At 43.3% G+C, this 27,726-nt stretch overlaps 3 long non-coding RNA genes across 3 annotated transcripts in view; 2 read left to right on the forward strand and 1 right to left on the reverse strand.

The window, feature by feature from the left end:
• The window catches only part of LOC146425354 (uncharacterized), a 357,803-nt gene that overhangs the window by 233,139 nt on the left and 96,938 nt on the right, over positions 1 to 27,726 (forward strand). The window lies entirely within an intron of this gene.
• Positions 1 to 27,726, reverse strand: part of LOC146425355 (uncharacterized) — a 569,707-nt gene that overhangs the window by 224,386 nt on the left and 317,595 nt on the right. The gene's annotated exons all lie outside the window — the stretch shown is intronic.
• LOC146425362 (uncharacterized) lies at positions 8,679 to 14,333 on the forward strand. The gene is made up of 4 exons (XR_014846492.1): positions 8,679 to 9,191; positions 9,780 to 10,822; positions 11,606 to 11,940; positions 12,207 to 14,333. It is a non-coding gene; the product is annotated as an uncharacterized LOC146425362 (long non-coding RNA).

A 27,726-nucleotide genomic window follows, 5' to 3' on the forward strand; every position in this document is an offset into this window, starting at 1 on the left:
CGCCAAAGAAGTTCCCAGAGGACTGTCTCTCATGGGAGGGACCCCTGGCTAAGTAGAAAAACCCCTCTCCCTGATTGAACTGACCAGAGAACCCCTCTCACCCTGCCCCCTGTCTGTGTTGCTAGTTTGGAAAGAGGGAAGGGGGGTGAGTGCAGAGACTGCTTCTTAAGAGGGTGGGGGTGAGAGCAGAAAACTGTCTGGAGAGAGAGAGAAACAAGTAGAGATAAAGAGTATTTGTAGTAGTAGAAGAATTGTAGTAATGAATAAATTTGAGAATCTGCTCTGTGGACTGAAAAGAGACCCTACACCCTGCCCCCTACCCGGCTTGTGGATTGTAAAGGAGGAAAGGGGGTGAATACTATGGGTTCGTAAGGGGGGGGGGGAGTGAACAAAATAATGTATGAAAAGTTTATTTTTGCCTTGCATTTATCCTCCAATTCTGTTAGGCAATTAAATCACCTTTTTTGCAACTTTAAGCTTGAAGCCTGTTTGCCCTTTTTCGTGCGTCCTCCTGGCAATGTCCTGTCTCAAACCCATGACAACCTAAGATAAGGTGTCCTGGGGTGATGATAATCCTTTGTATTTCCTATCGTTGCTTGTATGCGCAGAAATGTGGTCCTGTAGCTTTAACTGCATTCAGCAAGTGGGAGGAGCGCGGGTTGTTTTAAAACTCTTCCCCAAGCCTCTCTGCGGGGAAGCAAGGGGGAGGAAAGGAGACTCCTGGGACTGGCTGCTGCGGCTGCTGTTGAGGCTGCTAGTTATTTCCCTGGGATTGCTTCTTCGTCGACTTCTTTTTGGACCCTTTTCTCCGATTTGCTTTCTCGCCCGGAAAACCCAAGGAGCCCCGGAGGATGGCAGACGAGAATCCTCCATGGAGCTACTAGAACAACTCCGCCCAGCCCCCGGGGGCCCCCAGAGAGGGGAAACTACACCTGAGGAAAAGGACACTAAAGTTCACCAGCTGTTTACTCAGGTTTAATAACTCCTTTTCCCCTGTTTTCCCCTTCCCCTGTGCCTTGCAGGGCACTCTGCGTGTTCTGTTAAATAAATAGGTTTTTTTTCACTTTCATCTAAGAAATTCTGTTGTGGGTGGGGGAGGGGGTGCCAGAGCCCTTGGCTTTCAGGGGAGGCGTTTGTTCGGAGTGCTCTCCACCTAGAGAAATTTGTCTCTAATCGTGGACATAAGGATACTACAAGTTATGTAAAGAACCCAGCCCTTAATACTGTACCTTTTAGATAAATGAACGAAATAAGGGCGGATGCTGAACTTGTAAACGTATAAATAACTTTTGCAAGGTGAGCATGGCAGGCATACACATGGAGGTGTTCACCCCTGCATGCTCCCCCCTCCTGGCAAATAAAGGTGTGCTTTACTTTACAGTGCCTTACTGTGGAGCAGATTCCTTTGAATCAGTTTTTCAGGTGCTGTGAAGTTTAAGTACTGTCAAGTTTAAATGCTGGTAAGTGTTATTGGGCCTTTAGGCCGTTGTCTCAGTTTTGAGACAAATTTAAGAGAGGACACTCTGTGTTATAAATGAAGTCATGGAGTTGGCTTTTGTAAAGGGTTATGAGGTTTTTGTTATGGTTATTTGTTAATATGTTATGTCTAATTGTTAAGTGTTATGGTTAAGACAGAGGAGAGCTGAGCAAGCAGCTAACCTATCAGAAGAAGACAAAGAGCCAACCGGAGCACCTGAAGGAGGCAGGGTTAGGAGGTTATAAAAACTGTATCCCCTAGCCCGAAGGCGTGCCTCTGGCTACCCCCCATCGGTGGCTAAGCACCCAGCACTGCACTTCGTTTTGTTTAATGGCAGACAGCCATTCTAAGCCTCTTATCGTTGTTTGTACTATGAAAATGAGTGAATAAACTCTTTCAAAATTTAAGTAGTGAGAGGACGTTTCTCACACTCTGCAATGAGTAGTCTGCTCCAAAGGGTTTCCACAAGCCCCCTCCACCAATAGAAAATAAATACTAATAGAGGAAAGTGGAAAAAAACCCCAAAACTCAGTATATTAGCAGCAGAATGCTCACAAGGCAATGAAGAAAAGTAAATAACTGCTAAACACCGAACCATCAGAACTCACCCCCCGCCCCACACGCACACAAGAACAAAGACCCAAAAGCATGCCTGGAGAATGGGGCAAATGTTGAAGAAATACTCCTTCCTGACACGTGGTGCAAGATGGCTCCGGCTTTCACTCTAAAGGAAGTGGAGCTTCCACGGAGGAGTTCCAGCAGTAGGTGAAAACCCAGTGGCTATCTGTCATCAACCTCCTCTCTACAGCAGTCATGGCAGGTGAAACAGCTGGTCTGGAGCTTCTTGGTGTGCTTTCTCTCCCCAGCTCAGCTCTCCGAGGCTTGGGGCTCAAATGGGACAACCCTGCTCCTGCTGGTCCCACTCCTCTGGCCTTGGACCAGCAGCTGTTCAGTTGGCCTCAAGGCAGCTGAAAGATTGCTACTGCAGCTTCTGCAAGCCAGGGAAGGGAAAAGCTTTTTGCTTGGGCCAACAAAACCAAGCTAGCCAAGAAGAACCAAACCACACAGCGCCACGGAACGCCTGGAGAGCGAGGCTTCCAAAATGCCGGCCAGAAACCCCAAAGCTCCCCCCTTCCCCAGCCCCGCACACACCCGGTCCTGGGACTTAGAGATACAGCAACCATTTTCAGGCATGAAGCAGAAGATCATGGAATAAACTATCATCGTAAATCACTCCAAGACAGCTGCATTCGTTTTAATCCTTTTTTCTTACACACTCTGCCTCCATGTAGATAGCTTTTGGTTTATTTTGGTTTGGATTGATTGACTGGATTTTTGTTTGTTCTTTTCCTCAGTGTACCTTTACCATCTACTGAGCAGTGGAGGGAACCTTTCGAATCAACTTTGTCTTTCTGTTGCTTTTATTTTAAATCTGTTTTTAATGATACCTTTGCTGGTGATTCTTTAGGTGATCTTAAAAGACTAGTTTGTGACAATTTGGTGTAGTCGCAGCATGATGGCAAGCGATATCACTGATTATTTACAAAAGCATAGAATAAGTCCAAGCTCTGAGTTCTCAGACAAATGGACCCAGGATAACTGGCATGACTGGGAAGCTGTGGAGAAACACCTAAAAGTTGCTAGGGGCCGTTTAAAGGCTGGGAAAGAGAAATGAAATTTTCCAAAATGCTAGGCACCTGTCTAGAAGCTGCCTGCCAGTAAAGATAATATTAAAGAGAAACAAGAACTTAAAACTTAACTGGAAACAAGGAAAGCAAGTGAATTATTGTTGTCCTTCAAAATATAACAGCTGCAGAGACAGTTACAGGAGGAACAGAAAGGAAAAAAAGCTGGCTGTAAGGCCGGTGAAGCTGAAACTGAATATTTATGACATTTGTTTAACTGGAGGAGACTGAATCCTATTGAATGGTGAAGAGGCCAATGGGTTTTAGATCCCTGTTAATATTTTAACTTCTGTTCCCTTTTCCCCAAGTGACCCCCATTCAATAACAAGCAGGGTGGCATCCTGGGACAGTGGAATGGATGTGCGGCAGAGAGGAGAGCCTCTCATAATACCTATTAATTCTTTGAACGAGCTCTCCACTGCTGTTACAAAAGCTGTCTGCATCCAAGCCATGCATGAGTGTCACCATATTGATGCTCCTATTACAGCAGCTGTAGACCATAATATGTTAAAGCTGCTTATTAAGGGGGCCCCTGCTGTACTCAAACCCGACCTTATTGCAAAATGACATGAAATCAGAAGAAACCCAGCCTTTAATGCACAATTTTCTAAGAGTGTTGCTGCAAATTTAGAACACAGGGAAATCCCCACCTGGGCAGCACTAACGCATAATATCATAAATCATGCATGAGAGATGGGATGGAGTGATTTTCGTGGTGATACCAAGAATACTAGACATAATGTCAGACAACCATTCCCAGAAACCAGGATTTACAGATCATCTGCCCAGAAATCAGAGGTGGAAAGAGTTATATAATCAAGCAGTATCATTAGGCATTCTGAAAATTGCAATTTAGAGACAGTCTATTAGCAACATTCAGAGCCTAATGGATGCATTTCTGAAACAAGATGACAACAATCAGGAAGAAAATACTCTGAACACACAGACACCAACACTGGCATCAGCATTAGATTCAGGGAGGAATAATAACCCTTTTGCTTCCCAAAATCAGAAATAAAAAAACAAATAACACCCGGACTGCAACTGGGCCTGCCAGTCCGGCAAGTAGAAGCTTATCAATGGATAGATAACAATGTCCATATATCCTGATTCTAGTTGGTCCTCATTGTCAATGAACAAAATTTCTAATAGATACAGGAGCACAAATTTCAATATTAACACAGCATGATGCCAAAAAGCTGAGTGTGCAACTCAGACGGCAAAGAGTTAAAATCACTAGAGTGAATGGAATGAGTGCTGTGTGTAAAACTACTAAGGTTAATTTATGACTACTGGGGAGAAGCACATCTTCTACTCACTTTGCAGTTAAATATCACAATGAAAACATTCTGGGTTTGGATGTTTTGAACAGTTGAACCTGGTGTCTCCCGCACGGCAGCATGTGGTCCTTCAGTTCTAATATCAACCATTAGCCGGCTGAGAATTTGAAATTTACACTGCATGTATTCTGTGCTGCACCTGTACTCCCCAATTCAAAAATTACTAATGTACCACATGTCGGGGGGTTGGGGACATTGGAATTTTCTCTCCATTCCTGTTACTAAGCAACAAATAGCTGGGTGATTAGAACCATCAACTCTTTTGTAAGAGACAAAAGGGGTGTGCTGGGCAGGACAGGGGAAGGAAGGAGCTGTCTGTTGGAATTGGCTCTCTCGTCATTCGGACACCGAGAGGAGAGGCTGCTCCTTACTTCTGGCTGCGACCACAGGAAAATCCAACTGTGCTCTGTTTTCTCCTCCTGGCTGGGTGAGCTTTGATTCAACCTCTTTCCCACTGGGAAGTGCACGCTTTTCTGGGCTGCGTTTTCTCGCAGTAGCTGCCGGGAGAGTCCGGCTGCCTCTGCCGCCTGCCGCCACTTTGCCGCACGAGACCGTGGCGTCTGCCGTGACTGCAGAAATCCTTGCTACCTTGCTGGCTAGCCGGGGAGAGCCAGCTCCTGCCCCTGCCGCCCTGCTCGCTGCTCTGAGCTGCCTGGCTGCCTGCTTCCTCAGCTCTCCGCCATTACCAGCTGTGTGAGGCTGACATGACCCTGCGCCACAGCGCCACCTGCAGCTGCTCAGGAGTCATCACACCTGACCTGCCCGGCCGGGAGCTCAACAGCGCCCCTGCTGCTTTTCGACCATGATTACACCACATGGGAAAGTCATCTGCTATTGGTTTCTGGTTCTATTTGTGGTTGTTATTCTTGCTATTGCTTGTTTATAGATACTAGTCAAGAACTGTTATTCCTTTTCCCATACCTTTGCCTGAAAGCCCTTAATTTCAAAATTAAAATAATTTGGAGGGAGGGGAAATCACATTCTCTGTCCTAAGGGAGGATTCAACCTCTCTTAGCAGACACCTGTCTTTCAAACCAAGACACCACAATACCCAATTCCTGCTGCAGCATGAAAAGGAGTTTCTGGGGCTATAGCTGATTTGGAGAAATGACAAATAATTTCCTGAGTGTACTCTCCATATAATTCACCACTGTGGCCAGTAAAAAAGTCGACTAGGCGGTGGTGTTTTATAGTTGACTACCAGTGTTTAAATGCCAACACAGACCCATTAACAGCTGCAGTCCCCAATATTGCAAATCTAACAGCTACACTACAAGCAGCTGCACACCCATGGATGGCAGTACTAGATATAATAGTTATGGTTTCTATGGTTCCCTTACAAGTGGAGGATAAAGAGAAATTTGCTTTTACCTGGGAAGGTGTACAGTGTACCTTTAACAGGCTACCTCAGGGGTATAAACATTCACCCACGATTATTCATGCTCCACTTGCTGAATGAATATTAAATCTGTTTTTACTGATACCTTTGCTGGTGATTCTTTAAGTGATCTTAAAACACTTGTTCATGACAGTCTGCTACACCCCAAGTGTAAAACAGATCCTGGCAACTTATGAAGGTGTTCGAGCTGCTTCAAAAGGGATTGGCACCAAAGCACAGCTACTCCTGGCACCCCAACTTCCAGTGCTGTGCAGGATGTTAAAAGAAAAGTCCCTTCCACACATCATGCCACTGATACTAAGTGGAGTAAGTGGGTCACACTGATCACACAGCGAGCTTGAATAGGAAATCACAATCACCCAGGGATCTTGGAGATCATAATGAACTGGCCTGAAGCTGAAAATTTTGGACTATCATCATTGGAGTAGGAAGAGCAGGTGACACGGGCTGAGATGCTGCCTTTCGGCTGGTCTTAGAATTATGAGACAGACACAGTTAAAGGGGTAAAAGGGTTTTACTTTGGTATTTTAATAGGATTTTAGGTGCACAGTTCTTCAAAGGTGGTATATGCCAAGATGCGCACCCCGTATAATGTGTATACAATTTTTATGGACTTTGTAAATTAACATACCTAACCAGAATCTCCCAATAAGAAACTTAATAAATGAAGTAATGTCTCCTTTATTCCAAAGAATCCCCCCCTAAATGAGGCTAGAGCCCAGTTAACAAAATATGTTCCAGAGAGAAGGTTTCAACCAAGGTTGAAAATTTGAGTTTTTGATAGCATAGGGTTCTCTGGCTTCCTACTGTGAATGTTTGGTCTTTCTGCCTTGCAGAACTCCAAAATTAAGCTAGAATATCAGACTACAAAAATTATAAGCATGTAGGTTAAGAGTACAGAAAATATATAAAGGGTACAGAAATATATAAAAGGGTATATAAAAAGAAAAGGCAAAAAGCATCAGGCATCAGAGGAGGCCCCACCATATAATCAGCTACAAGAAGATGAAAAGCAACACTCTCCCTTCACTGATGGTTCCTGGTGTATTGTAGGGCTACACTGAAAATGGAAAGCTGCCATATGGAGTCCTAAGTGACAAGTTGCAGAAGCTAGTGAGGGACAAGGGAGATCAAGTCAGGCTGCAGAGCTGAAAGCCATCCAGCTGGTTTTAGATACTGCTGAACGAGAGAAATGGCCAGCACTCTACCTCTACTCTGACTCATGGACTGTGGCAAATGCTCTGTGGGGGTGGCTGGACTGATGGAAAAAGACCAATTGGCAGTGCAGAGGTAAACCCACCTGGGCTGCTGAATTGTGGCAAGACATCATTGCCTGGGTAAAGAAGTTGGCTGTAAAAGTATGTCATGTAGATTCACGTGTACCCAAGAGTCGGGCTACTGAAGAGCATCACAACAACAGACAGGTGGATAGGGCTGCCAACATTCAAGTGTCTCAGGTCGATCTGAACTGGCAACATAAGTGAAAGGCATAAAGGAGTGTCTTTACAAACAAATGGCTGGTAAGATAAGACCTGAGTCTGCTGGTAAGATAAGGCCGATACTGAGAGATAGAAGACACCATGAGAAGGATTTTCATAGGAATTCCACTAACTGACTTACCCAAGGCTGTGTTAATAAACTACAAGAACAGAGACATAAGAAAAAGAAGAAAGGGGGATATGTATTAAGAGGGTCTGCCTTAGGAGGGATGTATATTTCGCAGGGTCTGCATTAGGCAATTCGGGAAGTCTGTACCTCTCGAGTACCTCAGCCAATGGGGAAAGAAAGAGGGAACCTGCAGCCAGGAAAGTAAGATAAAAGAGGCTGCATCCCCTAGCAATTTGAGAGAGACCCTATGGGAAATGCCCATGACCTCTCCCTTTATTCATGAATAAAGTTACAGGACTCCTCTGTCTTCTTTTTGGACATAAATCTCTGGTGTTTGTGGATTCATTTTCCTGACAATAAGAATAAATCATTTCTGTCTTGGTGGGCCCATGACGCCTGAGGTCATCAGGGATTGAGGTCCCCCTCTCCCAGCAACTTTAGTGTAAAGCCCTCTTCACCAGCTTGGCAAGCCTATAACAGGAGATGCTCTTCCCCTTGTCTGATAGATGGACGCCAAAATTTAAAAATTGCAAAAAGTTTTCAAAATTGCAAAATCTTAATTCAGACATTTAGTTCGCAAGCTGCAAAAATCCATCACGTTTCTTTCAAAAAAGCACATGTTAAATAATTGCACATACATTAAATGTATTTCTACTCTTCAGGTTTTTTAGTGGAAGCTATTTCTAGTAATTCATTAAAGATGCTCTTTTTTTTTCTTGTTTAAATGGTGGTTATAGACTCTTACTCGCTTCAGGCCCTGCTGGTGCCATTCTGTTGCATTTGCGAGATCTGCTCAGCGTCTGTGAGGTGCAGAAGACCTTCAGTCTGCTTTCTCTGCCTGCAGCTGCAGGCACACTGTAACCCCACGTCCCACACGCCTCACTCATGGGGGCAGCAGTGATCTCCCTGCCACCGACCATGTTCCTCTCCAGGCAGGTGGGACAAAGGTTGCACTCATCGGCCGTTCCATGCCCGCAGTAGCAGGCCCGCAGGAGGGCCGGCACCTGGCCGCATTCCGTGTATGGACCTTCCAGCGGTCCCAGGCTGGTTTGTATGACCCGCATCTCGGTCTCGACATCAGTGCTCAATCCAGGCCGCAGCGGCGCGAAACGCCAGCCAGGGCTGCCGTTGCCTCCCCAGTATCCCGTCTTCTCCCCAGACCACTCTCCCGACCAGCTGCTGGTGTCAGTAAGACTAGAGCTGTGCCACCGCACAGTTAATTACGGCGGCGGCGCCGGGAATTTCCCCGCTGCCCCGCGCGGAACGTTCGGTATTGTTCCTGTGACTTTACGGCAGGGGGGTTCCCGCCAGTAGGGCGGAGTCGCACCCATGGTGGCGGCCGGGAAACTCCTCCCCGGACGCTCACGGGCTCGTGCGGCCAATCTTGCGAGGATTGTGACTCGGAGCGGCGCCATTTGGCGAGTGAGGCGAGCGCGGGGGGGGAGGGGCTCGCGCGCGCGACTCGCGCGTCGGAGGCTTCCACGGCTCTAGGGTGATGGAAGGGAGCAGACTCCGTTAGGCGTGGCCTGGCGGTGCTGAGCCTAGGGGCGCCGGGACCGGAGGCGCGGGGGGGGATGTCACCTCATTCTTTTCCCCATAGCGAGGCGGTCAAGGGGAGCTGTCTCCGGTGTAGCGGTGGTGGCTGCTGCTGCTGTTGTTGTTGCGTGGGAGTGGCGGGGCCGGTGAATGCCTAAGTGCGGGCCGCGGCCCCCCCCGGAAGTCAGGGCGAGCGCCCAGCGCGGGTCGTCGGAGCCCTTCTCGGGGGCAGCCGCTGCTCCAAACCAGAAGTCCCAATTGGGGCCGGGGAGCTGAGGGTCTGCCCGCGCACTTCACAGGCAGCCAGAGCCGAAGCGGTGAGGCTTCCCCAGGCGGCTCCCGCCGCTCCTCTGGGCTCGTTTTGTGCTTAAGCTCGGTGTCCCTGGCCCAGATCAGCGCCTTCCTCCCCAGGTGCCTTCTGCAGATCTATTATTTTTTCCAATAAAATGAGAAATGCTTCTTTACGGTTGTTTATTGTTCTCGGAAATTAGAGACAGAAAAACGTTTTTGCTGATACGCTGCGTTTTCTGATGCCTGTCTTTCCTAAAGAGCCTGCCGATATGCCTGCTGTTTTCTTCAGGATGTGAATAAATATTTAACTAAGACTTCTGTACTCGGGTTTGGCTTTCTGGTTGCATGTGTGTTTGCTTTTAAGACTCAGATATATGTACTTGTCTAATACCAATTCAGATTTCCAGTGGGAAAACTGATTGTTCTTGTTCATTTCCCCCTAGGCAATTTGCATTACAGAGTCCTGGATATTTGGAGCCTTTTGCTGCGGCTGGTAGGGAAGAAAAAAGGGGGAAGCTGTCCTGCACCAGTTGTTTCTTGTAAAAGGGGAGAATTATCGGACAACGATCTGGGATTATTTGTCCAAGTGCTTCCTCCTGAAAAGGCTTCTGAAACAATCATTAGGCATCTGAGAAGTGAATTGCAAGTTGAAGTCATGAGCTTTTTCTTTCTAGCAGTGCAAAGCATCTCACCCTTGGACACTTTTGTCCACGCGGCATGTATACACAGCTAAATTTATTAAGTTCTGAATACTTTGCCTGCCAACATAAAGTGCTGTTTTGCATTTAGTTACTTTTTTCTTCCACGCATGTTCTGAGTCATAGCCATAACCCATTCTGTTAATTGACTCCAGGTTAAATGCAGCCTGAGTCACTGTGTAGATGTTGCTGAAAAGTTTCATGGCAGATATTTTTACAGTTATTTTTTAGATTTTTTTATATAGCCTACTATCATTTTGCAGTGAGACCTACTTTCTAAGTCAAGTAGCTGATATACATTTGCTTATAATTTTTTCTCTTATATTTTATTTAATATTTTTAGTGAAAAATATTGTTGCCATTAAGCAATATGGTGGTATCCAGATAGCTGTTGTTTACAAATGCCTCTGTTACCTGAAGCTAGGAAATGTTCCTCAGTTCAGATGTGAAATTTGGATTTTTGGTTTCACAGGCTGTGGTGTAAAAAGTGTATTTGTTTCACCTGTAGCTGATGCTTCTTACAGTGAAATGTACATGGAATAGACAAACAAAGAAACTGTCACAGGAAAGAAAAAGCTTCTTAAGGCAGAGATTTGGCGAATTTTGGAAATAGTCTTGCAGAATCTGTAAGCAGGAAGGATGGGTAGCTGATTTCTATGAGGTCAAATCTATGTCAAACAGCTATGAATGTAGTATTGATGAGAACTGTGGATATTATCTTGAGGAAAACAAACTGGAAAAATATAAGTCACGCAGTACTAATACCTCATGCAGCCCTCTTGGATTAGGTAAGTACTGTAGTGTTCATAAATCAATATTCTACTGATAAAATGTTTATTCAAGGGTACAGTTAAACCAGTAATATTACTACCTAGAATATATTGTTTTTTCTTTTTTTTTTTGGAGAACATTGAAATGAGCTTGCAGAATCTAACTTTTGCTTGCCATTTTAACAATTAATGGAGTATTTTTAAGACTTTGCAGAATACATGTATTACTGCAAAAAGAAATTTGTGAGTCTGAGTGTGTTTTCATGGAGAATAAAATATGTACATCTAGACTGAATTAGTAGGTAGCTTAATACTTAAATCACAACAATGAATTTTTATACTCATAGAACAAGTCTGCTGTACAGCTTGTGTATCTCAGTCTTTCCATTTTCATTAGATATTTCTTCAGCATGAAGGTACTGTTAATGTAGCTCTTTAAAAATTCATTTCCTTCCAATGTTCTTTGTCATTTCTGGAAGCCAGATTTTATTACAAAAATTAATTTGCTGCCTATGCAAACTGGCTTTTATATGTGTTGATATTTTAAGGTTGGGTTCAGAGTAATTTCCAATTCTGTAATGGAAATGAATGACTCTGACTGATTAGTTTGAAAGTATACCATAACAACCCCCCCCCAAATTGTTTTGGAAGGATTCAAAACAAAATATAGTGGTGAACTAACCAATTTTACGTGTTAGTGTTAGATGTATTGCTGTCCCCTTCCCCCATAGTGGTTAAATGTCTCTGAATATAGATATAGTTTAGATATTGGAATGAATATATTTACAATGTTTTTTGTAGGTTTGCTTTCATCTGAATTACTACTGCTTGTAAGAAAATTAGGATGGACAGAACAACTTAATTCAGAAGTCAGAGGTAATTTTACTATGTTCTCTCCCCTTTACTTCACCTTGATTATTCATAAAGTTTTAATTAATTAAAATATTATTGAGTAGACTGTAAACTGAGTGTCTGATAAAGGTGACATATTTACCTTTACTTGCAACCTTTTTCAAAATTTTTCAGAGCTTCTGCAGTACTGAAATATTTATAATAGTGAGTTAATTAAAAAAATTGTTTTATCTAAGGGCACTGCAAAGATGTTTGATAAGATGGCTTATGTTAGAACCTTGTATGTCGCTGTTGAGCCATTAGCAGAGAAAGGACCCGGGTTCTCAGTGTGGCAAGAAAAAGAGAGCTTTATTATTTTGATTTCAGTTTATATAGACTTTTCAGAGGTCACCCAGATTGGTCAGCCAGAAACCTCCCCCTAGGCCTGATTGGCCAGGCCTGAACTGTCCAAATCTCGAGACACTGTTTTAACAACATCCAAACTTTATCTTTGTTTATAAAACACAGGAGAAAGTTCTCATGGGAAAACCTGTGCTAGCCACACTTGTAGAAAAGTAATTTTAAGCATGTGAAACTTTGCCTAAATGTCAGGGTTTGACCCTGACTAAATGTTCTCTCCTGCTGCAGACGTGCAGGAGAGGGGAAAGAAAAAAATACTGTTAAATACACACCAGATTTATGAGTTGAGATAGGACACTGATGAGGGGATGCACAGGAAAAAAAGCAAATAGGCTCCAAACTTAAAGTTGCAAAGTGATTTAATTATCTAACAGAGTCGGAGGATAAATGAGAGGTAAAAATAAGCTTTTCAGACACCATTTGTTCACTCACCCCCCTCCTTCTTAAGACACTGATTTTCTACTCAACCCCCTCCCTCCTTCCAACACCTTGAGTAGGGGGCAGAGTATGGGGTATTTTCTTAGTCCATAAATCTGTTCATCACTACGATCCTTTTACTACAAATACTGTTTATCTCAGCTCATCTCTCTCTCTCTCAAGACAGTTTCTCTGCTCACCCCTCTCCCTCTTAAGACACCGTTTCTCTGCTCACCCCCCTCCCTCTTTCCAACCAACAACACAGGCAGGGGACAGGGTAAGGGGTTTTATCTCTGGTCAGTCCATCAGGGAGAAGGGTCCTCTACTTAGCCATGGGGTCCCTCCCACGAGAGACAGTCCTCTGGGAACTTCTTTGGCGTGGGTCCAATCTCACAAGCAACATCCCGCCCAAATTCTGCGGCAACGTGAGTTGTCATGTCCATAAAGTGCAGACTCTCCCGAGCCAAGGCCAGGCTGCTTCTATCCCAGGAGCAAGGCCTTTCTCTCCCTTGCAAGGCCTTTGCAGCTTTAACTCTTTAAATGAGACTCCCACTGGATCACAGCTTCTTCCAGGCATCCACCTGCTCTTCTGGCATGGGCACCTCCCCACGGGCTGTGGGTGGATCTCTGCGCCCCTGTGGACTCCATGGGCTGCTGGGGGACCACCTGCTTCCCCCCATGGTCTTCACCACAGGTATCAGGGTTTTCAGCTCTGGCGCCTGGAGCACCTCCTCCCCCAACTTCTCCACTGACCTTGGTGTCTCCATGTTGTTCTCCCTTCACATATTTTTGCCTCCACCTCCTCCTCTAGCTACAAAGAAGTGCGTAACTACTTTGTTTTGATTTTTTCTTAAATATGTTTTCACAGAGGCATAACTAGCACCTCTAATTGGCCCACACTTGGCCAGCAGCATGTCCATCACTTTCAGAGCCATCAGAGATTGGCTCTGCTGGTCTTGGTGAAATACTTCCAGAACCTTCACTCAGGACACACAGGAGCCATCTTTGTGCCACTCCCCACCCCTCACTTTCTCAGGCTTACTACAACAGTTTCTGAGGGGTTTAAATTTCTCTTAGATGTTAAAGATACCTTGCTGATGTTCTGGGCTAAGGAAAACCACCACACTAAAGATTACTACAATGGTGGTGGTTTTTTTCTTTTTCTTCCCTATAACTTGCTATTTTGACCATAAGTGAAAGACATGCACCTAAATATTTTAAATTCTTAAACTCACTGAAGTAGTTCTGTTCTGTGTGTTGTCTTGTCAATATCTAAAAGTTGACCTAGCTTCATTATTTTGCTTTCTTTGAATGTTTTTGCTGTTTTGTTATTTTAACTTACATTTCAGTTTTGCTGTTTTGAAAACTTGAAAGCTGTAAAACATAAATAGGAGTGTTTCTATAATTGCTCAGGGCTCTTCTAGATGGAGTCTTGGTATGGCTGGGCTCGGCTGAATGAACTGAGCCAGACGTAAAGCAACCAAACTAACAGAATAGAATTACCTTCCTCATTCTCTTTTAGTTCCATCATTTTTTGCTTGAAAACATTTGGTAAATGGGAAAAATTTAGGTGTGAGTGGACATTTTATTAGATTTTGTCTATTATGTGGCCATAAACATAGTAATACAAGTACTTGCTTTTTAAATCATAGAAAAGGTGATGTCTGTCTTTTACAAGCTATTAACTTCCAGTGCTATGTGACACTTTTACCTCTCGACAAGAGGTTCCCACTGAAATCAAGGAATTGCGTTCTCTCCACTTACCATTTTGGGTGACATTTTTATCTGGACTTCTTTCTCTTCTGTATGTTTTGAAGAGTTTGCTTTTTAGCTTTATTAAATTAACTTTCTTTACATTTTTCTGGTTGCTGGTAGGATAGTGGTTTTTTTCTTTTCACTGTGTTTTGCATTTGGGAAGTGCAGTTGTTCTTATTTGTATGTGTATGTATTTGACACAGATTCAGGCATGTGTCCTTGTACCCTAAGCAAAATTCATGCTTGGGTGAAGACCATTGAGGAGAAAATGCCTAGCATGTTGGTCCTTTAGGACAGCTCACAGTCTGTTAAGTGGTTTGCAGACAACTATGAAGATAAGGTCCTTGCCCTGGAAAGATTATACTTTAAGCCTTGATGTAAACATAGCTTTTTGTGCTAGTTTGGAAGTAAACCAGCAGAGGAATTGACCTCACACAAATATATTGTGAGAGATTTTTCATCAGAATTACAATTTAAGAGGAAAAATTAAGTAAAGGCAATAATACAGAAACACCAGTTAAAACTGTGTCGTGGTTTGACCCTGACTAAATGCAATGCACTTCTGCTCTCTCCTGCTGCAGACGTGCAGGAGAGGGGAAAGGGAAAAAAACTGTGAAAACACACCAATTTCATGAGTTAAGTGAGATAGGGCACTGGTAGGAGGACACACGGAAGAAAGGGCAGACAGGCTCTAAACTTCTAGTTGCAAAGTGATTTAATTACTTAACCGAGTCGGAGGATAAATGAGAGGCAGAAATAAACTTTTCATACACTATTTTGTTCACTCACCCCCCTCCCTCTTACAAACCCATTTTTATTTACTCCCTTTCTTCCTTCTAACCAACAGCTCGGGTAGGGGGGCAGGGTGTGGGGTATTTTTTCAGTCTACAGAGCAGGTCCATAAATCTATTCATCACCACAATTCTTCTACTACAAATACTCTTTATCTCTACTTATCTCTGTCTCTCTCCAGACAGTTTCTCTGCTCTCACCCCTCCCTCTTAAGAAGCAGTCTCTCTGCTCACCCCCCTTCCCTCTTTCCAAACCAACAACACGGTCAGGGGGCAGGGTAAGGGGTTTTTTTCTCTGGTCAGTCCATCAGGGAGAGGGGTCCTCTACTTAGCCATGGGGTCCCTCCCACGAGAGACAGTCCTCTGGGAACTTCTTTGACGTGGGTCCAATCTCACGAGCAACATCCTGCCCGAATTCTGCGGCAACATGAGTTCTTTTGTCCATAAGGTGCAGACTCTCCCGAGCCGAGGCCAGGCTGCTTCCATCCCAGGAGCAAGGCTTTTCTCTCCTTTGCAAGGCCTTTGCAGTTTTAACTCTTTAGATGAAACTCCAACTGGATCACAGTTTTCTCCAGGCATCCACCTGATCTTCTGGCGTGGGCTTTGGGCGAATTTCTGCATTCTTGTGAACTCCATGGGCTGCAGGGGGACCTCCTGCTCCCCCATGGTCTTCACCACAGGTATCAGAGGGTTTTCACCTCTGGTGCCTGGAGCGCCTCCTCCCCCACCTTCTTCACTGACCTTGGCGTCTCCATGTTGTTTCCCCTTCACATATTTTTACCTCCACCTCCTGCTCCTCTAACTACAAAGAAGTGCATGACTACTTTGTTTTGATTTTTTTCTTAAATATGTTTTCTCAGAGGCGTCACTAGCACCTCTAATTGGCCCAAACTTGGCCGGCAGCATGTCCATCACTTTCAGAGCCATCAGAGATTGGCTCTGCTGGACTTGATGAAAAAACTTCCAGAACTTTCACTCAGGACACACAGGAACCATCTTTGTGCCACTCCCCACCCCTCAGACACTTTCTCAGGCTTACTACAACCGTTTCTGAGGGGTTTAAATTTCTTTTAGATGTTAAAGATACCTTGCTGATGTTTTGGGCCAATCAAAACCACCACAAACTGATAGGGTCAGAATAGAACCCGCCCCCCTGTTGGTCCGGGTGGTGATAGCAGTCCAGTTAAATGGTGGCTGCAGTCTCCTTGGAGTGATGAATGTGGTCTGGTTGAAGTGGTGATCCTGAAGAACAATTTGGTTGGTCTCTGGAGGTCTAGTGATGACTCTCAAGCTCTTCTCCTCTGGGAATCCAGTGGAAGTGCTAGTCCAATGTTCCAAAGACTCAGTTTATATGCAGGTAGGAATGTTCAGTTCCTCCCCTCTGGGCAAGGCATCTCACAATGGGATGATGTAATCTTATGAGTCACTCCCGGAGACCTTGATGGCTCATTAGCGGAGATAGCCCCCCAGATGGTGTTATCAGGTATGAGTCATGCTGAAGATAAAGAGCAGTGCCCTACCTGTTCTTAACAGCTTATGAAGATGGTAATAGAATACATACTTTTTGGTTGAACCTTCCATGTAACCTAAGACATTATCTACCCCTCATTCTATACAATTTACATAACACTCTGTCAATACACTCACTGCACACAGTTTTCTCCTAAAATTAGGTCTCTTTGTGGCACACAACAGGTTTCCCCATTTTTCTGCATTACTCACTAAGTGTAACCAGGTCCTTGAGCAAAGACAATCTCATGGATGGGTCTGCCTTTGCCTGAGGTGGGACAAATCCAGTCTTTTCTAAAATACTTCTCATGTGCACCACAGGGATTTTGTTCCTATCTACTGTGTGCAAAGGTTTGGACTGAGCAGGACTACCTCAATTAATGGAGCCTCAGGTATTGACCATCCAGGTGGCTCTTGCTAAATGTAATTCCCAGTTTTTGAAGGTTTTCCCGCCAAGTGCTTTCAAGGTGGTCTTCAGCAGTCTATTGTACTGTTCAACTTTCCTGGCAGCTGGTGCGTGATAAGGAATGTGGTACACTCATTCTATGCCGTGTTCTCTAGCCCAGGTGTTTTTAAGGCTGTTCATGAAATGGGTTCCGTTGTCTGACTCGATTCTCTCAGGGGTGCCATGTCTTTACAGGACTTGCTTTTCTAGGTCTAAGATGGTGTTCTGGGTAGTAGCATGAGGCACAGGGTAGGTCTCTAGCCATCTAGTGGTTGCTTCCACCACAGTCAGCACATAACGCTTACCCTGGCTGGTTTGGGGAAGGATGATGTAGTCAATTTGCCATGCTTCCCCATATTTGTACTTTGACCATTGTCCACTGTATCACAGAGGCTTCACCCGCTTGGCCTGCTTGATCACAGCACTCATTTTGTAGCTGTGGATGACTTGTGAGATACTGTCTATAGTTAAGTCTACTCCTCAGTCACTAGCCCATTGGTATGTTGCATCTCTTCCCCGATGGCTAGAGGCATCACAGGCCCAATGAGCTAGAAATAATTTTCCTTTGTGCTGCCAGTCCAGATCTACCTGTGATACTTTGACTTTAGCAGCTCGATCTACCTGCTCGTTGTTACGATGCTCTTCATTAGCTCGACTCTTGGGTACGTGTGCATCTATGTGTCGGACTTTTACCGTCAGCTTCTCTACCCGGGCAGCAGTGTCCTGCTAAATTTCAGTGGCCCAGATGGGTTTCCTTCTGTGATGCCAGTTGGCCTTTTTCCAATGATTCAGCCATCCCCACAGAGCATTAGCTATCATCCACAGGTCGGTGTAGAAGTAGAGCTTCGGCCACTTCTTTCATTCTGCAATATCCAATGCCAGCTGGACAGCTTTAAGCTCTGCAACTTGACTCGATCCACCTTGTCTTTCAGTGGCTTGTGCAACTTGCCATGTGGGGCTCCATACGGCAGCTTTCCATTTTTGATTTGCCCCTACAATTCGGCAGGAACTATTAATGAAAAGGGCATATAGATTTTTACTTTCCAGTAGCCTGTTATATGGTGGGGCTTTCTTGGCACGTGTCACTGGCTTTTCTTCTTTTTCAGAAGATAATCTAAAAGTCTCACCTTTGGACCAGTTTGTTATGATATCCAGAATTCTAGGGCGATTAGAGTTTCTTATCCAGGCTTGCTGTGTAATCAGAGCGATCTACTTGTTCCACATGGCATCAGTGGCATGATGCGTAGAAGGAACTTTTATCTTGAACATCCAGCCCAGTACTGGTAGCTGAGGTGCCAGAAGCAGCTGTGCTTCAGTGCCAATTATTTCTGAGGCAGCTCAAACCCCTTCATAAGCTGCAAGAATCTCTTTTTCAGTTGGGGTATAGCTGGCTTCAGATCTCTTGTATCCCCAACTCCAGAACTCAAGCAGTCATCCTCGAGTCTCTTCAGGTCCTGTCAGCAACCTGACTCTTTTACTGATGCATTTATTCTGGTAGAATTCTAGAGTACCTTTTAGAATTCTAGAGTACCCTTTAGAATTCTAGAGTACCTTTGTATTGAGAAATTATATTGAATGGTGTAGGCTGCTCTTCTGTGAAAAAACTGCTGGTGGAAGCTTTTCAGTTTAAACTTGCTTAATAGAAATAAAATCTGTAAAATTAGATAAGGAAATTGTGTAGATATTTACTTTGTTAGTATTTCACAAGCTAATGTACTTCAAGCTCTTTTTTTTCTCCCTTCCAGTGAGATTTTTCTGTTTAAAATGTATGGGTAAAACGCTTTGATAGTGATAGTTCATCTGTAATTTCTGAGGAAGTTGCTCTTAGTTCTTTATTTTTTAGTACTATGAGTAAATTCTGTCCTGCAAGGAGAATTATTTGCAGTCTTTATTATAAATAAACTTGAATGAGATTTAGTATGCTTTTTGTTTGGGATTTTTGTGTGTTTTTTTTGTTTGTGTGTTGGTTGGTTTTTTTTGTTACTGTGTGGTTTTGTGCAGTAGTATTACACAGGAGCTGATGGTAATGCCCTATGTAGTGCTATTAACTCTTCCACAACCATCATCTTTCATATTTTGGGTAAAAATAGTCTGGGAAACAGCTGAAATTATATAGAATTATTTTTCTGCTTTATATGCTGAGGATACTTTAAAACTGCCACCTTTTTCAACTGCTTTTTCTTTAGATCCTTGTGAAGACTCCAAAGTGCAAAAGCAGTCCTGGTGATTTTGTTACATAATGTATGCTGAACTGGGTGGTGATATTAGTGCACTAATGCTTCAGCTATTGGACTTTGAACCTTGCAGAGGACAAGAGATTAGCATTTGTCCAGCTTTCTGCTAAATGGTAATGCAAGTGTAGGATTTCAAGCAGATGGAACCTGGTTGTAGTTTACCTTCAAATATGAAGTTATTCTATGTTACAAAATAAAAACATAGCTTTTTAAAAAAAATTATATTTTTGGTATAGTGCAAGAAGCAAAAACTTTTTTGGATAACAGTGATGGTCAAGGTATTCTAAGCTCTCTCATTAATTTTGGCTCTTTAAAACATTTTCTAAAAGATATCTTGATTTTTGTATCATTAATATTTGATTCACAGAAGTGTTGTAAACCCTTTTGGTTTTGAACCATATCTATATATGTAAAGGGTATCATACGATAAGGAGCAAGTGGTTGGGAATTTTAGAATACCACTGTCCCACTAAGTCTGCCAACATTCTAGATCCTTATGTAAAGCAAAGGTGGTAAGCGCACTTTAGTTGATTCATCCTCACTTAAGGAACTTGGGTCCTAACTAGAAATGAAGGTGGATTTTTCTTACATGTTTTTGTTTGTATTTGCTAAGTCACTGTAAAGCTAGGTTTTAGGGCTGTGTCTGTATTAGAGGATGTGTTGGCTTTTTATGGTTAAAAACTTGAATGTTAGAGTTTGATTCAATATGCTTCTCACACCCTGGCATGTCATAAGACTTTTGGAAGTGTTCAAACTTGACAGAGAACTTTGTCCCATCTTCATTGTTCTGCAGGAAGCCTAAGTTATCATACTTTTTTTTTTTTTTAAGATGAGGCAAGAAGGTAAATTAAAGAAACAAATAGATATTTTTTTCCTCATTGTCCACTGTTAAAATGCTCATCAGAACAGTTCTGTATTTGATGGTAGGGACACTGAAACTAAAACTGGAGATTTTACTTACTCTGCAGTAGCACAGTTGAGAAAGAAGAGGCTTTAGCTGAATTGTTCAGAACTTTTTAATGTCTGTTGAACCAGTGGGAGAGAAGACCTTTGAAGGTTCAACTCCCTTTCTTATTAATGGAGGTGTGAGTCTCAGAAAATAAATTTTAGAGATGCAAAGAGCTTGAGAGAATTGCCATATCCAAACTTTAACTTGTTTGTAAATTATCATGTCTGTAAACCCTGTTCTACTTGAAATGTTGGAAGGGGGAGTGGGGGGTGGTAGCGGCACATGCATTTTTCTTTCCATGTGTTAAAAAGTTGGCTGTAAAGATTAAAGCTTAGTCTTTTGTTGTGGCTGTGCATTTAAGTGGAGAGAAAGTAAGGTAAATAAATGATCTTTAGTTCTAGCAGGTGTCACGCTTGTGCATCAATCTGTGATCAGTAGCAATATTTCCATTTTCAAAGACTTCGTAAAACTTGTGTTAGGATTCAAATAGTCTTTTCTCTTTTATTAACCTCCAAATTTTGGATAGCAAAATAACAACTTGAAACAAGCTTGTTTTGCTTTGTTCAAACTAAATGAACGACAGAGTAAGGAGTAAGCTTTAATAAGCTGTGTTTTTTAAGGGGAATAAAAATTGAGATGTATAGGGTTTAAACAAGTCTTGTTTAAAACTTACACTTACCAACTTCAAATTAGCACTACTCTTGACCAGACGTAACAGGGAAGGATTTTTTAATCACAATAAACTTTCAGTTTGAAGGAAAATGTGGGTTTTTTTGTGGCAGACTGAAAAAACTTTTGATGGAGTAGGTTGTTTTAATGGCCTGCTTGGTTGAGAAAAATCCTGAACATTTCTGAAGAAGAGACTGTGTAGTCTGATGGTTAGGGTTTGAGCATAGTTTCTTTGCCTAATTCAGAGTGATTCGCCCCAATCGAGCTCAGAGACACTTCAGAGACCAAGACAGAGAAGTGGGTATTTGCTTTATTCAATGCACCGGGTGTGTGGAAATTGTTTCCACCAAACACACACCTCAGTACCCCCAAAGACACAGTGTTATAGGTAAAATTCATGAATATTCATTACATTCTCCAGGATAGGAGTGGTTATACAAATAATTTCTCGGAAGTCATTAATATCATTAGCATGTGCACCATGCATTCTCTGTATGTCCTGGTGGTCTTTGGAGACCCCCAAAGACCCCTCCAGGGTAAAGGTCTTTCATGGCATGATTCGGCGGTTTCTGTGCTGGTTTCAAATGCATGCTTAGCTGATAAGCCATCAGGCCAGAGCTGTTACCTACAATTTGAATTTGAATTAAGAGTTCAGCCTTCAGCCCTGGAAGCCACGGGCAGGTGCCTGTGCTGGTGGAAGGGGGGCAAAAGCTCAGAGAATCTTTCTCAATCCCCCCTTTTCTTTTGTAATTTGTAATTCTTTACAAATCTTGTATGTCATGAAAGTAAATACCTTTCTCTATTTTATATCTAAGTTTGTACTTTTGCCATTGAGCATAAGCATTGCAATTCTAAGTACATAATATTATTCAACAATAACTACTAATACAAACAGCAAGTAACAATGCAACAATACAAATAACTATTACAAACAATTGTTTAAGCCAGGTTAAGTTGGGTAACCATGCTATAAGTTTGTCCCATACCTCTTTAAACCCTCAAGAAGTGTCATCTAATGTGATCTGATGTAATGTTCGTATTTTGTAACTGCAACAGCTTGTATTTATAACTGTCCATTAATTGAAGATTCCTTTTTGGTCCCATGCACCTGCCCCAATTACCAGCATCACTAGCATGGTCCAGATCATGTTGTATTGATCTTTCGTATTTGAAGGCGCAGAGGTCCTGTTCTTCTTGTCTCCCACTCTGGTCTTGGTGCAAGTTTGGTCCTGGTATAATGGATCCAAGTCGATTTTCCCTGTACTTTAATTGCTGTATGAGTCACCAGCAATGTTTGATAAGGTCCTTCCCACTTTTCCTGGAGTGGATTTCCTGAAAGAGACTTAACATAAACCCAATCCCCCGGATTCACATTATGAAAGGGTTTATCAGGTGGTGGGGGTTTACAATTAACAACGGTAGTGTATATTGATTGTAATTTTTTACCTAAATGTTTTACATAATCTATTAGATAGCTTTGCCCTACCAGAGCCACACTGTCATTGTGAATCACGTTTGTTCCATAGGGCCTTCCATACAAAATTTCAAAGGGACTCAGTTTTTCCTTGAGCCGTGGTTTTACCCTAATTCTTAGCAAAGCCATGGGCAGAGCCTGATACCAATATAAGTTGGTTTCTTGACAAATTTTGGCTAATTGTTGCTTTATTAAGTGATTCATCTTTTCTACTTGTCCATTTGCCTGTGGCCTGTATGGTATATGTTGTTGCCAGCGTATGCCTAGTAGATTACTTACTCCCTGAACCACCTGAGCTACAAAGTGTGATCCTCTATCAGAATTAATTTCCCTGGGTACTCCAAATCGTGGAATTATTTCTTGTACTAAGGCTTTAACAACTTCTCTAGCTTTATTTGTTCTACAAAGGAAGGCTTCCGGCCAACCTGAGAAAGTGTCTGTGAGGACTAAAAGGTACTTGTATCCCCCCTTTCTAGGTAATTCAGAAAAGTCAATTTGCCATACGTCCCCTGGTATGGCTCCTTTGAGGATTGTTCCAGTGTTTTGCCTAACAGTGGTGTTAGGGTTGTTTTTAAGACAGATTTCACAAGTGGAAGTTATGTCTTCGATTGTCTCCTTTAGTTTTGATGCTATCACTTTGCTCTTTAAATGGTTGTGTAAGGCATCAATTCCCCAATGTGTTTTGGAATGTTCGCTTTGGATAAATAACTTTAACAATTTTCTGGGTATGACCAGGAGATCCTTTGTTCTAGCCCACCCATCTGCTCCGATTTGTCCTTTCTCTTTTTGTATCCAATTCAAACCATCAGTGTCATATGGTGGGGGTTTCTCACCCATAAGGATGCTAGAAGGGATTAGAGCTAGGGCTTGTATTTGAACTGTACCAGCCACTGCCTTTGCTGTTTTGTCTGCCATAGCATTTCCCAGTTCAGGGATGGTGTTCCCCTGGGAGTGCCCTTTACAATGCATTATAGCCACTTTTGAAGGTTTCAGTACTGCTTCTAGCAATTGTAAGATTTCAGTAGCATGCTTGACTTCTTTCTTCTGTGAGGTTAATAAACCCCTCTCCTTCCAGATAGCCCCGTGAGCATGTACCACCCCAAAAGCATACCTTGAATCAGTCCAAATGTTGACAGGCTTTCCTTCGGCTAGTGCCAAGGCTCAAGTTAGAGCTATTATCTCAGCCTTTTGAGCAGATGTCCCCACAGGTAACGGTTTTGCTTCAGTGACGGCATCTGTGGTTGTAACTGCATACCCAGCAAGGCGCTTACCATCTCTGACATAACTGCTTCCATCAGTGAACCAGTTTTCCGCATCTTCCAGCGGAGAGTCCTTCAGGTCTGGGCGGCTGGAGTAAACTGCCTCCATGGTTTCAATGCAGTCATGTTGTACAGGTTCTTTGGTAGCTCTGCCCTGGAGGTAAGCTGCTGGATTTAAGATGTTGGTTACCTGGATGCTCACATCCTCTGATTCTGCTGGGACAGCTTGATATTTGAGAAAGCGAGATGGGGTTAACCAGTGATTTCCTTTCTGCGTGAGCACTGCTGACACTGTATGAGAGACAAAAACAGTTATCTTCTGGCCCATTGTGAACTTGCGGGCTTCTTCTATGTTCAGGATCACAGCTGCCACTGCACGCAGGCAGGCGGGCCATCCTCGGCTGACCACATCCAATTGCTTGAAGAAATAAGCCACTGGCCTTTTGTAGGGTCCCAGCTTCTGTGCCAAAAGTCCCAACGCCAGTCATTGCCTCTCATGTGAGAACAACAGAAAAGGTTTAGTGATATCTGGTATACCCAATGCTGGGGCTTGCATTAGCTCACGTTTCAGAGTTACAAATGCATTATTAGTCTCTGGTGTCCAGCATAGGTAGGTCCCCTTGGTTTCCTTTAGGAGTAGGTACAGGGGTTTCACAATCAACCCATAACGAGGGATCCACAACCTACACCATCCTGTCATGCCCAGAAAAGTTTTCAGTTCTTTGATTGTAGTTGGCCGGGGCATTTGACAGATTGCCTCCTTCCTGTTGTTTCCCAAGGCTCTCTCTCCTCCTGCCAATTCATATCCCAGATATGTAACTTTCTGGAGGACCAACTGAGCCTTCTCAGGAGAGACCCTATATCCACTTAGTCCCAGAAAATTTAAAAGACTTACAGTCCAATTCTTGCAGTCTTCACGAGTCTTTTTTGCTATTAGTAGGTCATCAACATACTGCAGAAGTGTACCTTCCCCAAGGGGCGGTGTCCAGCCTTCCAGTTCTTTAGCTAATTGATCTCCAAATATCGTGGGGCTATTTTTGAATCCTTGTGGCAATACAGTCCATGTAAGTTGGCTTTTTCTCCCTCTTTTGGGGTTTTCCTATTTGAAGGCAAAAATTTCCTGACTGCTTTCAGCTAATGGCAGACAAAAGAAAGCATCTTTTAAATCTAAAACTGAAAACCACACCCAGTCACTTTGCAATTTTGTAAGCAAGGTGTAAGGTTTAGGCACTACAGGATGCAGTGTTTTTGTTATTGCATTTATTGCCCTCAGGTCCTGTACTAATCTGTAACTTCCATTCGGCTTTTGCACTGGTAGAATTGGGGTATTGTAGGCAGACTTACATTCTCTCAACAACCCCTTATCAATAAATTTAGCAATTATTGGTTCTATTCCTACCCATGCTTCATGCCTTAGTGGATATTGTTTTACTGATACTGGCTGCACTCCTTCCAGCAGTTCAATAACCACTGGGGAAGCTTGTTTTGATCTTCCTGGAATTTTGACATCCCATACCAAAGGGAACACTTGATCTGTTATTTCACTATCTATGGGTATTTCTTCTTTTTCAGGGATATTTGCTAGGCTTAAAGCCATAATTAATTTTTCTTCAGGGACCTGTAGTCTCATTCCTTGTTCTGTGAATTCTATTTTTGCTTCTAACCAGGTTAGTAGATCTCTGCCTAATAGGGGTTTTGGTAAATTTGGAAGATATAAAAATTGGTGTATTCCCATTTTCTTGCCTAGTGTAAATTTTAAAGGTCTCAAAAAGTAGGCATTTTCAGTTTTCCCTGTGGCCCCGATAACTTGGATGTAATTACTGCTTATAGGACTCAAAGTTTGATTCAGGACTGAGAATGTGGCTCCAGTATCCACCAAAAACTCCACCTCCTGTTCCCCTAGCTTAATTTTAACCAGCAGGTCTGCTAGGGAGGGACCTGCTGGTTCCTGTCATTCTGTATGCAGCTGTGCTACAGTCACTGGTTCTGGAGGTGCTGATGATTGTGTCTGCATAATCGCAGCACGGTTAGGACAATCCCGCTTCCAGTGCCCAAACCCCCCGCAGCACAGGCACTGGCCACGGCCTGGGCGTTGCTGTCTTTGCCCCCTAGGCGGGGGTCTTCTCCCACCCCTGGGGGTGTTTGGCTCCTCAGCCTGGGCCATTGCCACTATGACGGCCTGTTTTCTGTTCTTATATACTTCCCATGCTTCTGCTAAGAGTTTCTCTAAGTCTCGGCTATCTGGTCCCTTAATCTTTTGCAACTTTCTGCGTATATCTGGTGCTGACTGACCCATCAACAAAGATATTAACTGTTGTTGCCCGGCTTCAGAGGCTGGGTCCAGTGTAGTGTGTTTTCTCATATTATTTCTCAGTCTTTCTATAAATGAGCCTGGGGACTCAGTGGTTTCCTGGTGAATATTGAATAATAAGGACCAATTGATGGTTTTAGGAATGGCATTTAGCAGTCCCCAGTGTATTAATTTCCTGTATCTAACCAAAAATGGATACATTTGTGTATCGTTCACATCCCACTGCAGATTTGAAATAGGAAAGATGTTATCTACATTCCCATGTAATATTCCAGTAGCTATCTGTCCCTGCACATGTGGTCTTGCTGCAGATACTACTGCTGCCTTTTCTGTTTCAGTTAATTCTGATAGCATTAAATCTATGTCCTCCCAATCAATATCTTGATTTCTAACAATTAATTCAAACCTCTTTGCTACCTTTTCAGGGTCTTCTCTATACAGCCTGGCTGCCTCCCTCCAGGTATCTAAATCCAAAGCTGTGAATGGTGTTTTAACTTTTGTTATTCCCTCGTCTGGCCCTACCACTTGTCTGAGTGGTGCTATTAGTTTTTCTTTTACAAGGGCCTTGCTTCTAGTTCTGGATGATATTCCTGAGCTAGCTTCACTTGTCCCTTCATCCTCATTATCCTCCAGGGATGTTGAGGACCTGCGGGATGTTGCCCCTGATGTTAGGGTGTCACTATTGCAGTTCATCAACTCCTGACTTTCTAAGGGATCCTGGTCTCTCTCAGCTTTGAGCTTTAAACACCGCTGTCCGATGCTGCAAGATGAACAGCACCTTATCATGCAGCTTTCCCCTTTTGCCTCTTTTTCCAATACAAGGACCATCAAGTCCTGAGGTGCTAAATTAATACCACATTGTTTCTGCCATTCTGGTTTACGTCTTAAAGCGAAAAAGCAATCAGCGTAAGAGGTCTCATCCCATTTGTTTGCCCTCCTTAAAAATAACATTAGTTGTAGTAGGGTGTTATAGTTTAAAGTTCCATTTTCTGGCCACTTTTCACCATCATCTAATTTGTACAGTGGCCACCACTGGTTACAATATTTAATTAGGGTGTTCTTTTTCATAGTCCCCCCAGAGAACGCTCCTAGTTTTTTCCAATGTGCTAACACACATCCCAACGGACTTTTTTGGGGTATTTCCTTGCTTTCAGATGATCCCATTGCCTCCTTTTGTTTATTCTCCCTCTCTTCTTCCTTCTACACACACTTTCCTGCATGTCTCCTCTGATTTTTCTTCTCAAAACCCCTCAGATCCGGGGAACCAGCCACAAAGTCACGCTACTCTCTGCCACTTCTCCCCTTATTCTATTCCTTCAATTACAAGCACACAAAATTCCAGTTTCCACACTAAACACAGGATTTCAAAAGGAAATCGCATGGAGCTGTATTAGAATGGTGTAGGGGGTCTGGGTGTTCTCAGTTCAATTTTTGCCCTCCATTAATACAATCTGCACCCCTCCAGATACTCCAAACCAACGGTTTATATATGATTTATACTCATTCACTCTTTACCATTCGCTTTGCTTTTTCTCTGGCCGTTTCTGTCGCCAGAGAACGGAAACGCAGATAGAGCTCCACTCTTGCTTTGTGTCGGAGACACGTCTCATTCATTCACACTCACACAGTAACAAAATAATGACACAGTAACACAGTAACAAAATAACGACAGACAGAACAAAAATCACAGTATGGTGTAATACAGAGGGGTCCAACCCCCTTAAAGGCACCTTTCACTATAGCGGGGTCCAACCCCAGGGATCCAACCCCTTAAAAGTACCTTTTCCTGACAGTGGGGTCCAACCCCTTGCCCGGGACTAATTTTGGGAGACCCAGTCTCAACCCACCCTCGGGGACT

This window comes from Lichenostomus cassidix, chromosome W, assembly GCF_008360975.1.
Source record: "Lichenostomus cassidix isolate B80296 chromosome W, HeHo_3.0, whole genome shotgun sequence".
NCBI lineage: Eukaryota > Metazoa > Chordata > Aves > Passeriformes > Meliphagidae > Lichenostomus > Lichenostomus cassidix.